Here is a 17,502-nt window from a genome sequence, read left to right on the forward strand (position 1 = left end):
TCAAGTATCTCATAAATTTCCTAAACAATATCATCATTCTGGAGTAATGTGTGGTTAAGAGTCCCATTATAAACTTTCTCATTGGTATTTGTTGCACTGGACCAATTAACCGTAAGTGTAATTCTAGAATGGTCTGAAAAAAAAACATATGGTTCGATATAAAAGTTTATGTTAGATCTCAAAAATATTTCTGAGATTAAGAAAAGTCTAACCTTGCCCAAATATTATAGCAATCTGAGTAGAAAATACATTTATCTCATACTTCGTTTCTCTTCCGAAAGTTAAAGGGGTCAAATAAGTTAAAATCTATTTTTAAGTCAGAAGTTGCTGTTGAAGCATGTGTATTATATGATTTACTTCTACTAGTCCTATCAGATGTAGGATCATGCAACTGCATTCCAGTCTCTCCCTAAAATATACTAATAGGGAGTTGGCTTTGAATGTTATAAATTGACATTATAAACTCATTTTGCTTAGTACAGGGTGTATATACATTCAGTAATAGTACAGATTTATCAAGAAATGACTTCTTTAAGACTAGGTAACACAATCGCCCTTCATCATCTGAGTTATACTGTAATATATTATCCTTCAAAGATTTTTTGAGAATAATTGCAACTCCAGGGCTATTTGATTTAGTGCCTGATTCTATAGTCCCTAGCCACTTTTTTATCCAGCTTTTGAGTCCATTGACCTAACATCATGTGAGTCTCTTAAATAAAAATTATTTCAGCCTTTAATTTAAATGCTAAGTGAAAAAATAAGCTTATTTTCTGTTTCATTTGTATACTTTTCACATTCCATGAATCAATTGTCCACATTACCACTCCCGTTAAAATTGTATCAATGGATGGTGAAATAATACTTTAAGATACCATAAGAACCATTTTTATCACATAAATTTAAATATAAGAAAAAATTACACATTGCATTCTGCTCTTCCTACTACCAACCTGTTCCTAACCATACTCCAAAAGAACTAGGAAGAGATTACGCTAACAGTGTCTAAAGAACCATATAAGTAAATAACATTATATTCTTGCATCCATATGTGGTCTTCATTTTCCAACATATTTAACCTGAAATTCAATATAAAAAAGACATTTAAGATGGAAAATATCATGACTACCCTAAAAGCTTTGTGAAAAGAAGTCACGCAGCCCCCTTAGGAAGTGTTAACTTGTAGTATATGGAAAAAGCAGCAGGATACTTGTTGAACAAGTATTTAATTCGAACAGGTTGACTATAAACAAATACACAGATCATTTTTAGTAGAACGGACAACATTTAATCTGTTGGTTTCTTTTTCTTTATCTGAATGATAAAATCAGTAACAGTATGTTATAAATGATAAAGACATATGTAATACGAAAGCAAGGACCAGCTTTAATGCTTTCATTGTCATAGAAAATATCTCACAGATATAAGAATACTGTGTAGGGACTACAATATGGTAAGATGGCAGGAAGTATATTGCATAAACTCTGATGAGTATATATAGGGCCCAAGAGACCTTCCGACCATTAATAATGATTATGTCAGCACAGACAAAACTCCAATACAAAGCACATATGCAGTTATACTTCTGACGTGTCACAAAGGTACAATTGTTTAGTTTGCAAATCTTGGAAGTCAGCATTTACAATATGCCACTGATATTCAGTATGTGGTCATCAGATAGTGTTGATAACAGACCTCTCACAGGGACCCCTCCCATAAATAATAGAAGAGTGTGCACTGCAGAAACACTGTTATATATAAACAGAGCCCTGGTGACTAACACAGTCAATTAAAGTGTAAAACCAGCATAGATAATATCAAAGCACATAACACATTACATATATTATTTTATCCCAAACTTACAGTAATTTGGTTCCACTGATATTCAGTATGCAGATATCAAATGATGCTATTAACAGGCAGACTTCATTCAAGACCAATGTAATGCTAGCTTTCACATAGAAAGAACAGCACTGATTCAAGAGAGTACTTTCACGGGGACCCCCTATGAAAAATGGAAGTGCACTGAAAAAGCACTGTCATATATAGACAGAACCCTGGCAACTATACACTCATTAAGAGTGTAAAACCAGTGCAGATAACACTGAAATACAAAACACATTACATATATTATTTTTCCTAAACTTACAGTTCTTTGGCTAACACAGTTTGGTTTCCACCATTACCAGTATGTCCATTAGTATTTGGTTAGTGGTCTTCTTAGAATAGTTAAACAGTCAAACTTCATTCAGTTATTTTGTTGAAAGCATTTATGAAGGCTTGTTTTGTATCTTTAAGTGACTTCACAGAGTATTTATTTCCCTTCTCCTGGAATACCTAAGTAGAAGAGTATCTCATCTGAAACTTGATCCCCATCTCAGCCAAAACTTCACAAAATGGTGACAGTCTCTGTCGATCCTATTTGATTTGGTATGGTAAATCCTGGGCAAAATTAATGTTATTCCTGTTCTATGTTAGTACTTTTTTCAGTTTGGCAGCTGATAAGATTTTAAGGGCATCTTGTTTAATTTAAGACTCTCAAGTATACCTGTCTTGGTTTATCTTGTGATCATGGCATTCTTAGTGCATGATGTGCTCTCTCAATAATGATCTGGTTGGATTTGGCCTCATTTTCTAGAATGCAGCCAATAATTTGGTGTAAAACTTCGGTTAGTTTTGACTGATCATATTTTTCAGGTATTCCTCGTACCAAAATGACGTTTCTTCTTCTTCTTGCATTTAAGTTTAGGACATTTGTTGCAGCTCCTGAATGGTTTAAGTATTAGATTGTGATCTTTCTAATATCGGATTGATTTTTATTTCATTTTCTAATGTTTTCACTTGAGTTTTTTTCTAATCAGTCCAGTATACGGTTCATTGTGTTACCAACAAGTTGAAGTTGGTCTGATAGTTGTTGAATCACTGATTGTAATGGTTATAACACCATTTTGAAGTCTTTCAAGTCTAAGAAATGTTCCTCTTTTTGTTTAGTTATGCCCTTTTGTTTCAGTTATCTGGTAGTTCTCGATCATTTGGAAATAATTTCCATTTCTGCAGTGGATGCAGCTGAGAATTTAGATATTTGGATATTTGTAGGTTCATGGTAGCAATTTCATTTGCCATCCTGATAGTCCCCTTGGTAATGTATGGCTCCTCGATTTTGCAGACCGTTGCAGTGGAGTTTCATCTAGGAGGTCAACCGCACCTCAGAGGTAAGTCTCTACATGGTTATCTATTTGTTGTTGTTGTTTTTCTTTTCCAGATTTTTGAAGCCTTCTGGTTAGCGAGTGGTTTAACTAACCTTTAAAGTCATTTTGGAGCTTAGCTGATCATATCTGCATTGATTTAATTGTTGTGTCCCTGCCATTTTCATCGGAGACATGCTGACACGGTGTTCACAGGACGACCACCATCTTACTCCCCCCCCCGCAATATTTGTTTCTATTTCTTACATTAATTCTCCATCTAACAGCTACTCAGCCACCATCTTAACTCCCCAAGGCTTGTTTCTGTTTCTTACATTAATTCTCCATCTAGCAGCTACTCAGCCACCATCTTAACTCCCCAAAGCTTGTTTCTGTTTCTTACATTAATTCTCCATCTAGCAGCTACTCAGCCACCATCTTAACTCCCCAAGGCTTGTTTCTGTTTCTTACATTAATTCTCCATCTAACAGCTACTCAGCCACCATCTTAACTCCCCAAAGCTTGTTTCTGTTTCTTACATTAATTCTCCATCTAGCAGCTACTCAGCCACCATCTTAACTCCCCAAGGCTTGTTTCTGTTTCTTACATTAATTCTCCATCTAGCAGCTACTCAGCCACCATCTTAACTCCCCAAGGCTTGTTTCTGTTTCTTACATTAATTCTCCATCTAGCAGCTACTCAGCCACCATCTTAACTCCCCAAGGCTTGTTTCTGTTTCTTACATTAATTCTCTATCCAGCAGCTACTCAGCCACCATCTTAACTCCCCAAGGCTTGTTTCTGTTTCTTACATTAATTCTCCATCTAACAGCTACTCAGCCACCATCTTAACTCCCCAAGGCTTGTTTGTGTTTCTTACATTAATTCTCCATCTAGCAGCTACCCAGCCACCATCTTAACTTTCCAAGGCTTGTTTCTGTTTCTTACATTAATTCTCCATCTAACAGCTACTCCACCACCATCTTAACTCCCCAAGGCTTGTTTCTGTTTCTTTCATTAATTATCCATCTAGCAGCTACTCAGCCATCATCTTAACTCCCCAAGGCTTGTTTCTGTTTCTTACATTAATTCTCCATCTAACAGCTACTCAGCCACCATCTTAACTCCCCAAGGCTTGTTTCTGTTTCATACATTAATTCTCCATCTAGCAGCTACTCAGCCACCATCTTAACTACCTAAGGCTTGTTTCTGTTTCTTACATTAATTCTCCATCTAGCAGCTACTCAGCCACCATCTTAACTCCCCAAGGCTTGTTTCTGTTTCTTACATTAATTCTCCATCTAACAGTTACTCAGCCACCATTTTAACTCCCCAAGGCTTGTTTCTGTTTCTTACATTAATTCTCCATCTAACAGCTACTCAGCCACCATCTTAACTCCCCAAGGCTTGTTTCTGTTTCTTACATTAATTCTCCATCTAGCAGCTACTCAATTGTCCAGGTAAAATAACATTAAAATGTATTTTCTAAAACAGAACACTTGCCACTAATCAAAGATAAGCTGAACAAGGCACATAACAAGTATTTGTTGTTTTCCCTGGTAGTGAAGTTTATTCCAAACTTTCAGACTTCAGGATAAAATGACCGAATCTCAACTCCATAAAGTACTGTAATTAAATTTAGGCTAAAAGACCAGCCCATACCTCTCAACTGTACAGATTTTCACAGAATGTCCAGATTTTTGCCTCATATTTTTGGTCAGTACCTCAATAAAAATTGTGGTTTTCTGGCAAATTGTTGAAGATTGAAGTTACTAAATAATGACAGACATTTGAGTTTCAGTCTTTATATCCTTCAGAAAATATATAATATAAAACATGTTATTCTAGCAACTTTGTAAGTTTATAGCAGCATTATTTAAACTCTGTCCCTATTTCTGAGCCTTTGTTCCCCATTCTTTATGGCTTTCTTCAGATTTCTTGCACTGAGAGATTGAGAGGTATGAAGACCACACATTTAAAACATAACCTGTTTTTCCATGGAATATCTGTTTTTCAACTTAAAAAGTGGTACTGTAACTGTTAAACCTCAATTTCTGTTAAAAAAAACAGTTACGATGTGTTGTGATTTTCATCTTGTTTGCGTGAATAAGATTGAAATAGCGCATGCCTTCTGGAGGTAGACTTTGCATTAATCATTGTGCACTGAGAGAAATGAAAAGGTATTAGCTGCATTAAAATAAAAGTCCTCAAAATAAACTCTATGCAAGGGTACTTAAAATGTAATGGACTACCCTGTAATGCTGCAATGCAAAATAAAGTAATTGGTCAAGGTAGATTAGGTAATGCTTTGACTTTTTAACCATTTTTCATTTAAAACATAACCTAATTCCTTATACATGTGAAGTAAAAGGCAGAATTCATTCTTATTTTAAAATACAATCAAACCGATTATACATTTGAATCAATCAGCAGAATCAATGGGCTCAGCAACACATTGTTGTCAGCGATATTTGTAAAAGATCCCTACACACCATTACTAATGTGATACAACTGCAGGTCAGAGCATGAGAATCTTCATCAGCTAGCACAGTCATCAGCACAACAATAAGGTCATATAATAACAAATGTAGCAACTCAGAGCCTCATACAAATACTGTGTCATAGAAATAAAAAAGGTGACAGCAGATAGTCTCTAGATCCAGCTAGACTGCCCATTTCTCTATCTTCTGCATAATCTGGATAAACTGCTGAACCTATTTAGCCAGTAGCATCTACTTACACACACATACACACACACACACACACACACACACACACACACACACACACACACACACACACACAGACACACACACACGCACATACAAAAACACACAGCATATGAAGTCCCTTATGCCTATCTCACATATTGTTGAATTCTTTCACTGCTTTTTGATGTTACCACCTCCTTAAGAAAATCATTCCAGTCATTTACTATATTTTATTTGGAATCATTCTAGTCATCTACTATCTTTTATTTGGAAAAACAAACTTGCTTCCTCTGTATTCCTTAAGTATTTCAGTTTATTTCTTCAGATGGTGTCCTCTGTTCTTATAGTCTATGTTCTCTGAAATATTCTATTTATGAGACTATCCTCATTTTTATGACATACTGTGTTTACTGTCTAGTTTTCCTTCACAGTCATGTTTATCTGTACACAACATTTCTGCTGCTACCATAATATCAAAACAATTGTTTATAACAGATACTACCCTTCATTTTTCATATGTCTAGCCAATTTTGGCTAATTCATGTTGATACTTTCTGTCTCTCTCTTCCCATTTAGTATCATTCTCCTGATACCTCTCTCTAGAGCAATGTGTATATCATCAGATATGCTGCTGATAAGAAGAAATAGAATTCCCTTAAAAAAAATTTGTGCCTCTACCTTGACTAATTTAAGTATTTGGTGCTGATGAAAAACTAAAAGCCATCATTTCTACTTCTCCTTCCTCTCCTATCACTTTTAGATCCTGGTTCCCCTCCCAGACAAATGCACACCATCACTCATAAAGTGCCCACAGTTCGAGTGATGCCACAGTTATGTGCCCCTCACCAGCTGTTCAACATAATATTGAAACTCCTGTTGCAGTGCAACCTAGACATAATGATACCATGGGTATATAGCAAGTAAAATAATTTGTTTGAGAATGCAGTTTGTCTAAGGCTTCTCCATACTTCTGCAAGCTATCACATCTCACCAAGCAAGAAATAACATGCCACTGATGGGAGAGTTTTTTTATACACTAGTTGCATTATCTGTCTGCCCTGCTTTTTCAATGCAGCTGCTGTGCTGTCTGCGATGATTTTGAATATCTTAAATGTTATTAGACTTTCAAATGAAAGAAAAGCAAACAAGACATTTAACATTTCGGCATTTTGAGCAAAATATTCAAAATGTAAAAAATGTATGAAATGACAACTAACTACTAAAACAAATGTGTTAAGAAATTTTAACATATATAACACATAGCTATGTCTAACCTATCAACACTATATACAAGGTGTGTCATTTATTTTAAGTGGCAAATAAGAAAGAAACATAAAATATAAAAACTATAGTTTTATGATGTTTATATGTGATATAGACCAATTTATTAAGACATTCATATAATTACAGAGTAATGCCAAATGTATTTCTCTAATTATGAGGACAAACTTAACTGACATTTATAACTAACCAATGTCTGTTTTGATTTCATTCTAATAGTCTTAAATTCATTTTCATAAACAACAGTGGTTAGATATATATAAAAAAATGGGAGGTGTATTAGGTATTTCTCATTTTTGTTTATAGTCAAAGAAGTATGCACCCTGGCCATAAGGATCTGTTATCCTTGTATGGACCAGGTAAATCACACAAAATTGTTTTCTGACCCTTAATCTTTGGATGAGTAACCAGACATCTGAAATTTCTACATGTTTATGCACAGTAACATCTACTAGTAAAATATAGGTTCAATTTAAAGAACTAAACCACTAAGATGAATAACTTAGTCTCAAATTCACCAGTTTCATTACCTTAGATCATTCATTATGACCTGGTGTAAAAGATATTGGTGGTGTAGTCAAACTCCATTTTTTCTGATAATGGATACTTTGTGTTTATTATGTTAAGGACTTTCAATATAACATTTATATTTCTGAGTTTTTAGGAATGAGAATAAAAAACAAAGAGAAAATATTTAAAATCAACAGCATTTTCCCACCCATAATATTTAAGGATTGTTATAAAAACTTAAATTTTTATCATACCCATAATATTTAAAGATTGTTATAAAAATTTAAATTTTTATCATAATGAATAGCTTCATATATTCATCTACTTTGCAGAGCATGTGGAAACTACTGACTTATTAACTATTAGCGGACTTATAAGATTCAGTAACAGGGAAACCTAATACTCCATTACCTCATGTTCTAATATGACAAGTGAAAGTATTTATGGATCTGTTTGGTCATCAAGGACAAGTTTAACATGTTATTTTTCAGTTCTTTGTGTGGATTCTACAACGTATTTGAATTATTTATACTACTTTTGTAACAATTTTATTTTAATTAAATTCACTCTATCTCAAAATGCAAACAATAACTTTGTCCAGTCAAAGATTATTTATTTAAACTTTTTGATAATATTATCATACTTGGTCTTAGAAATATATTATAAGGTTTTAGATAATGTATTTTTTTTTACTTTTTGTGCAGTTGTTAACCAGCTAAGCCCACCAGGCACAAGTGTGCCTTTTCATGGGTGACCTGGGATCATTGACTGGTTAGGTGACTTGCTCAAAGTCACACAGTAGACAAATGAAAGTAGAAGAAATCAAACCCTGTACCCCGGATTACAGGAAGCAAGTTGTTAATAGCACAGAGCCTAACCCTCTGCACTGCCATCCATAATTAATTTAAAATTTTATTATACCAGTTATATTTATAAATATTTGTCACAGAGTGGTCTATGCTTGGATTCGTTAATAATGTGTCTTTATTGCTATCCCCCTGCACCACCTTAGTAATATGCTAACCCTAATCCTACCACTAATCCTAACCTGCCTGCATCTTAAATTTAAAAAAAAAAACAACTTCGCTTAAGACAGCTCAGATACTCACTATGCACATACAGACTCACACATGCACACAGACACAAACATACACTAAATCTATCATTTAACCTTAAACACTCACACACACTTAATCTATTCCCTTACCTAAACCTAACTTTAATCCTAACCCACATATGTTTGCAAACACACACACACACCCACCTACTACAGATCCCACTTACCTGTTCCAATGAAATGCACACCCGACAAAATGTTGGTTCAGAAAATCTGCCTTTCAAGCAAGGAACACTGGATTTCCACCTGTCAACCAAAGCAATCGTCAACCAAATAAATGGAACTCATATATATGGGTCTACTTTGGAAGCTTGAAGTTTCAAAACTTCGAACTTCATATGGTCAAGACCATTAGATCAAAGCTTTGAAACTTCGAGCGATTTAAATGGAGATCGACATACAGCGAGGAATGGGAAATTTACTATTCTCTTCACTGTAATGCGATCTCAGAGTTGGTATATTTAATTAGCAGGGGGTGTGGGGAGCACAAACCCCCTTGTGGGGGGTACAGGGGGCTTGCCCCCCTCCTGCATAAATGTAAACAATTTTTTTTATTGAAGTTTTGAACTTTCAAAACTTTGATGTTATGGTCTCAACCATATGAAGTTCGACATTTTGAAAGTTTGAGCTTCAAAGTGTATATGTATATATATATATTTATATATATATATATATATATATATATATATATATATATATATATATGTGTGTGTGTGTGTACATAACAAACCAGCAAACTAGAGGTTAAAAGGTCACATTGACAAACCCTTCAGTAAAAACTGCAAGAAAAATGCACCCAGGCTTGGTTTTTTACTGTGCGATACCTTAAACCTCTTGTAATGGAGGCCCATGCGATTTGCGCAAATGACCCCTTAAGAACAAGTGTTTCAGCTACTTGACTTCTGAATGTCCATTACTTTTTTACTTTTTAAGTCTTTATGGTTGTATTCAGGCTAATAAAGCCAAACCTCAGTAATTGTCGACATGCATGTTTTGGCCTTTTTATTAACCACATCAGCATAGCATAAATGGATAGTTCGGCTATACTTCAGAAACACAGGATATTTAAAACCAGCTGATGCCCATAAAGATTAAGGTGCCTGCAAAATATCTCAACTAGCTTCCAAACCAAAGGGTAAAAAATGTTACACAGACAAGCCATTCAGTAAATACTACAAGAAAACCCAGCCAAGCTAGAGTTTTTAAGGTATCACACATCTAGCGTGGCTTATTTGCTCTCCCTCAGGAGTCAGTGCACAATTAAGTATAGTTAAGTATACATTAGTTATACAGGGAAACAGAAAAAATCCTGTTACATAGGAGGAGGTAAGGAAAAGTCAGGAAGAACATCCTGAGAAAATAGTTGTTTTGTAAAAACAACAATATCTAGGACAACAACCAACACAGGTTCATGGCCAGAAAGAGTTTTTAATGAGACAAGGAGGTAATACTCCTATTGTAATGAGTCCTTATCAGGACATCACTGGAGTGTGCAGTTCTGGAAGACATAAAAGAAGAAAGATGTTAGGTTTCTAGAAGGAGTTTATAAAAAAAAGCCACACAAAGGCCGATGGGATAGGAAAACATAGATCCAAAAACTAAAAGAGCTGGGTCTTTTCTTGCCAATGACCAAAACAGACAGTGAGGACATGATGTACACAGGAACAAGTCAGTAAGATGTGAAGGTGTCAATCTGAACAAGAAAGACTGTGGATAAAGAGTCAAAGACCTCGGACTGCAGCACTGAACTATTCCCTAAATTTGTAAAAACACCTCACGGATCCATGAAAAGAAAAACATGTCATATATACATGCTTATGGGCCCATTATTTACTTCTTTATTTTACATTTGTTGACTGGGGAAATTCGGCTGGGCCTCTTTTCCCAGTAACCAGGGCGAAAAGTTCCAGTACATGCACTGCAAGCAAAATCTTTTACGTTATACAGTATCAACAGAGTCAGGCAGAATACAATTAAAATAAATTTTACCATGTCAAAATACGTAGGATAGTAACTATATATAAAGCAGTAAGACTTCTAATACTGATTATACTCTATACAGATATAGTTAAATAACTATGCAGTAGGACAGATGTCACACTACAGAGTCACTAGTTATTTACACAGAGTAGGAAGCAAAAAGTTGATTTAATTATGAAATATAAATGGAATAAGTAGTAAAAGCGTTAAACGAGCATTAGGTAGAAGGTGGGAAGGGTGAAGAGCTGCTACTTGGTCCTCTGTACATACGTTTGCAAAGCACTATAAGCTTGATTCCTTCTCTAGTTCCAGATCAAGATTTGTTCTGACAAACTGTGAAACGTATGAGGAATGTTTTATCAACAATTTCTTCTTATGAGGAAAAATCTGTTTCTGCACAGGTCACTAATCATTGTTTGCAGTGTGTTGTATGACTCTGTTGTTACTATGGCCACTAGTACTGTTTTAAGATTTGCATGGCTGCATTCTTAGAACTTACCAAATTATGTTAAAATGAGATTTTCTCCCTTGGATAGAGATTTAGTGTTTGGCCCCTCTGCTCAACAAGGACATTGGCAACCTATAGACATTGGACCCATCCCAGTTTGGCTTTGTTAAGGGAAGATCTTGTGTACTTAACCTGGTAAACGTCTTAGAGAGGGTCACCATGGCTATGAATAATGGGAAAATGGTGCATACCACCTACCTTGACCTAACCAAGAAGTTTTATAACTGTAAACTGGGAGCTATCATAGATTCCCCCCAAGACACCAATATTCTGCAAGAAGGCCTAACAAACAAATGACTTGTGTAAAAGCCAAAGATTAAAACCCGATGCAAAGAAATGCATTATGGTACTTTGGAATAGCATCCTCACAAGCTAAGAGCTAAACTGTTAGTTTGGAATCTGAGAACATATGTAGACAGTAATCTGGTGTTTGACCAACACATAGCCAAGATAGTAAGAAAATCATTCTATGTCACCCAATTCATACGTAAGATTATGGCATCCAGGTTCATAAAAGTAATATTATCACTCTACTCTGCCCTTATCAGACCCATCATTGACTACAATGCCCCTTTTGGCATGTATCTAGCCAGACATTTGCAACACTTGGAATGCCCTCAAAGGTTCCTCACTGGGAGAATCCAGGGTATGAATATTCTGTCTTACACAGATCGCCTTAGGGTCCTATCTCTGTACTCAGTCTCCTACTGGTTACTGAGAGGCGATCAATACCCAGTATATAATGTGTCCTCGAATCCCATTCTGCTGGATTTCTTGCACATCTGCAAGAGAAACAACATCAGAAACACTAGATACAAGGGCCTGAACTTTGTCTGCAATATAAATAGAACCTACTGGAGAGACCGATATGTGTCTCAAAGGATCTCTGCACTATGGAATAAGCTCCCCACCTACTTGAAACAGAGTTCATCCTCGACCCTGTTCAAAAAACCTTGGTTATTAGATGGGGAATCACAAATTCACCCCCATCTGACCCCCAAGCTTCTGATGGACAGAGGTCAACAGTAAATAAATTATTCCCCAACTAACATACCCCCCCACACACATAACCCTTAGCTACCTCCTTACCAACATACCCCACCACATAGGCATCCAAGAAACCCTGGGACAACACTGGGTTGGGTTTCATGGTTGGGTTTGTGAAGACCATGGTGGTCATTAGCCTAGTATAAGCCTATGAACCAATGCTGCGGAGGTGATCAAAAAGTGAGATGAAACAGGCAAGCTGATCCAGAGAATCTCTAAGTTTCTTCAGCTTTCCTCTTCTGAATGGGTCAAGAGATTTTCTTTCTCCTCCTCCATTTTTGGCAGAGAATAAACAGTCTCAACAGAATTCAGGCAAACAGAGGTTTAAGAAGGAATGGCAAGAGGGTTCCAAAAAAAGGTTTCTAACCTTGCAAAACCAAGGACAGTCAACTATATCTAACTGACTGTTCAAGAGACCTTGTGACCCATTCCCACCCAGGACTCTTTTTCTTCTAGAAAGTCTTGATCTCCTTTTTTTTTCTTTGTCAACAGATTGCTTCAAACAAATGGGTTCTGAATATCATCCATCAAGATACAGATTGCAGTGGGAGGAAATGCCTGCTTTCCAGGAGGTCATTCCTCATCCTCCAGATCAGCATCTTTTGCTTCCACCTGTTCTTTATTACATGCTGTCCCAAGGACTGATACAACCGGTTCCTCCTTCCCAAGCAGAAATATTTTTAATTTAAGGATGCTCCTAGTACCAAAGAAAGAAAATGCTGGTTCTTTTTTTCCTAAACCTGTTTGTGATAGTGCCCTAATTTAAAATGATGTCACTTCACAACCTGTTACCTTTTCTTCCTCTTTCAAGTATCCTAGTAACACTAGAATTATAAGATGTTTATCTTCCTCCTCTTTCAAGTATCCTAGTAACACTAGAATTGTAAGATGTTTATCTTCCTCCTCTTTCAAGTATCCTAGTAACACTAGAATTATAAGATGTTTATCTTCCTCCTCTTTCAAGTATCCTAGTAACACTAGAATTATAAGATGTTTATCTTCCTCCTCTTTCAAGTATCCTAGTAACACTAGAATTATAAGATGTTTATCTTCCTCCTCTTTCAAGTATCCTAGTAACACTAGAATTATAAGATGTTTATCTTCCTCCTCTTTCAAGTATCCTAGTAACACTAGAATTATAAGATGTTTATCTTCCTCCTCTTTCAAGTATCCTAGTAACACTAGAATTATAAGATGTTTATCAGCACATCCATATTCTTCCAGACTTCAGCTGTTTCTTAAGGTTTTGTATGTTTGGATCACATTATCAGTTCTGTACCTTAACCTTTGGACTTTCCATCTCACCAAGAGTGTTCACAGTGTGTCTGGCTCCAGTTATAACTCATTACAGGCTACAGGATATCCACATTTTTCCATATTTAGATGACTGCTTATCTTTGCAGAATTTTTTTTCACAGTTTTTTCCTGGTTATATTCTACCTTGGATATAATAGCAGGCCAGCTTCCAAAGCTTCAGGGCACCTTCCATGAGCCCAAACTGTGAAGCAGCTCAAGGGGACCTGACTAAAAGACAAGTTTGGGTGAAAAACCCATCAGAGCTTTCCTGCCAGCAGAAAGAGGGAGGCTGAGCCCTGAAGGGACTATGCTATGAACAACAAAACATAAATGTCCACACAACCTGGCATAAAAGAACTCACAAAAAAACAAGATGGGGTGGAGGGAGAAAGTAGCTACTGCAGCAATGATCATTCGAAAATCAACTGATATGGTAAGCTCAACTTATACAACTGTACTAATATTGATCACTGCTGCAGTAGCCTTAGCTATATGGATAGATTATCATAGCTAACTACATTTAGGACATGGAAGAAGAAGGGTCCAGGAACCCCTGTAAAATGGCCGTAGCAAAGCCTGATTATAGTGCTTTTTTAAAGTACATGCAGAGGACCAAGTAGCAGCTTCTGGAATATTTTGGAATCCACCCCTTTCCAAAAAGCTATAGATGAAGCCAAAGCCTTGGTATAGAGGGCCTTGACCCTGCCTAGAATAGATTTGTTATGGTGAATATAACAAAAGATAATAGCCAGGGCTACTGCAGCAGTGATCAATATGATGAACATCTGGGCAGTATGATAGATGTCACAGATCTATTTCAAAGTAACAAATGATCAAACTGTCAAAACCAATATGGGTGAGGCAATATGGTTGACAATTCAGTCCTTCAACAAAAGACATGAACCCAAACAACACCCACAAACAAAATAAACAACGCTTTAGCAGTGGGGCAAGCTCCCTGCACTCCCATACCCCCTACTAATTATATATACCAACTCTGAGAATACACTACAGTGAGGGGAAAAAGACAAATTCCCTGATTCCCACTGTGCTATAACGTAAGTCAAAATGGTTCGATGGACTGAATTGTCAATGATATTGTTTCGACTATATAGGGTTTGACAATTTGGCAATCCAGTACTTTGAAACAGACCCAGATGTCACAATGCAGAGTATTGAGTTATTTATAAAGAGTGGAAAGCAAAATGTTGACTTAATTATGAGATATAAAGGAAATGGGTGGTAAAGAGTTAAGAGAGGCATAGGTAGAAGGTGGGGAGGGTGAAGACAGAGTGACAGTTGATAACAGAATAGAGAAGAGCAGAGGTATAATAGAAGAGAAGGAAGACAGCAGAGATGTTATACTTATCCTGGAGATGTACAGCTACAAGCCAGGATGTTGACAGTTTTTTTCTTAGATGTGTTTTGAAAGCCTGTCAGTTTTCAGGAAGCCTGAGTGCATCTCAATGCTTAGGTACAGAGCTTTTGAGTATAAAGATGCTCCCGATGCACTTTGGGCTTTAATGATAGAGAAGAGGAGTTTGTCTTTACAGTGAAGAGCTTTAGTAGGGTGGTACAGTTGAAGCATGCCTTTTAGTGCTGGATACTTATCAGGGTAGTATATTAGGGTATGAGATAGTAGTAGCTGACTGTAGTGGTGGTGATGTGGGAGTTCAGTCCAATTTAAAATGCTGGAGGGCAGAACAGTGATGAGTTCTAAAGGGGCAATTTGCAGCAAAGTGAGCTATTTTATTGTAGCATTTTTCTGGCTTTTTTGTGTGGTCATTTGTAGGTTAGTAAAGACTGGGGAGGCATACAGTAGGGTAGGTAGGAGTTAGGCTTTAGCCATGGTTTCTGTAGTTCTGTCTGTTAGGTAGGGTTTTGTTCTATACAAGAGATCAAACTTTTGATGTTTTTTAATGACAGTTTAGAACTGTAGGTCAAATTTCATGTTGTCATCAATTGTGACTCCTAAGAGTTTGGTGCTAGGGACCTGTTCAATCAGGGTGTTATTTATGAAGTGATTTTGACAAGAGTTTTGCTTTGGGAGAATGCTTTTGGGATGAAAACTAGTAACTTCATTTTTTGAAGGTTAAGTAGGAGCTGTGAGTTGTCTAGCCAGGATTCTATGGATGTAAAGGATTCTTGAGTAATTTCTTGAAGCTTTTGTAGGTTAGAGGCTGTGCAGTTGAGTATGGAGTCATCAGCAAATTGTACAAGAATGGCTTGCTTGGAAGCAGAGTGCAGATCATTTATAAATATGTTAAACAGGAGGGGTCCAAGTATGGAACATTTTGGCACTGATACAGTCATGGGTAGAAATGAAGAGGATTCTTGCTGCCATTTGACTGCTTGGAATCTGTCAGGTACCTATTAAATCATGACAGGGAGGAGGGGGAAGACCCAAGGAGCAGAGTTTTAGTAATAGTTTATGGTGAGAGATGGTGACAAATGCTTTGGACAGGTCTAGGGATAAGGATGATAGTAGGTTTCCGATATTTCTGTTTTTATTAACGGTTTCAGCAAAGTGATATAAGGCAGTAGTGGTGCTATAGCTGGGATGAAAACCATGTTGTGTGGGGGAGAGAAGATTGTTTGTAGTAAGGTACTGAAGTAACTGGGAATAGCTAGATGTTTCTAAGATTTCAAAGAATGGTGACAGGATGGCTATTGGTCTGAAGTTGTTGTAGTTAGCAGACAGTCCTTCTATATGAAGATGAAGTATGTATGCCTTTCTTTCAAATGGCGGGGATATGAGATTCCAGAATGTATCTGTTTATTAGTATAGATTTTGGATATGACAGAACTTCAGCTGTATTTTTTAGGACTTCAGGAAAAGGTTGTCTGCAGCAGAGCTTGTAAGTTTTAGTTTTAAGAGATATTTTCTTATCGTGGATGTAGGGACAGGTTTTAATAAGAAGTGAACTTCCATGGGGTTTTTGTGGTAGGGGGTTGGTTTGATGGTGGAGCTGTCTTTGATAAATGAGGCTACAGCTTGAAGGAAGTATTTGTTTAATTTATTAGTGACTGTTGATGATGTGTCTTCTGGGGATGGAGTAGGTTTTTGACTTTGGCCTGGGTTTATTAGATTTTGGACTGATGACCAGAATTTTTAGGATTCTTTTGGTGTGACTACTGTAAGTTAGTTGCCTACTGTTTTTAGATAGCCATGTTGCCAGATTTAGTTTAACTCTTATTCTCCTGATAGGAGCATGTTCATTCAGTATATTGGCAAAGGTTTTATTAAATTCAAGGGCAGTTTCAGCTAAAGAAAGATTTTTTCAACATATTCCAATTGTATTGCTTGGTAGTGGAGATTAAACTGTCTACATTAAAACTCGATAGGTTACACACATTCTTGTTTGCATGATGTCTTAATAGCTTGCATGCAAATCAGTTCGCAAAACTGGGCAAGTGGTCACTTAGGTTGCCAGATAGTGTGCTACAGCATTAGATATTATTGGGTTTAGCTGAGAGAATCCAGTCTGGAGTAGGGCTTGTTATGCCTTGCTAGTGTATTGATGAGCTGAGAGAAACCATACAGGTTAATACTGGTAATGGGGGTATCAGATACAGTTTGGGCCCAGTCTATTCTAAGGTCCCAAAGGATGATGGTTTCTTGGGGTATATTGTTAGATGCCCAGGACAGTATGTCATCTGCTGTGCTGATGTTATTGCCAGGGGAATATATAAGGCTATGGTAACATATGGTCTTACAGGAGTTTAGCTTGAGTAAGACAATACAAACCTCTGTATTACTGAATGAGGAATACTTTTCCTAATAAAGAGATATGTTCAGGTGTTTTGAGTATATACTAGCTATCCCACCTGATTTTTTGGATGTACAGTTCTGCTCAAAAAATATTAT

The sequence above is a fragment of the Protopterus annectens genome, chromosome 5.part0 (genome assembly GCF_019279795.1).
Source record: "Protopterus annectens isolate FY-2018-M chromosome 5.part0, PAN1.0, whole genome shotgun sequence".
Taxonomy (NCBI): Eukaryota; Metazoa; Chordata; order Ceratodontiformes; family Protopteridae; genus Protopterus; species Protopterus annectens.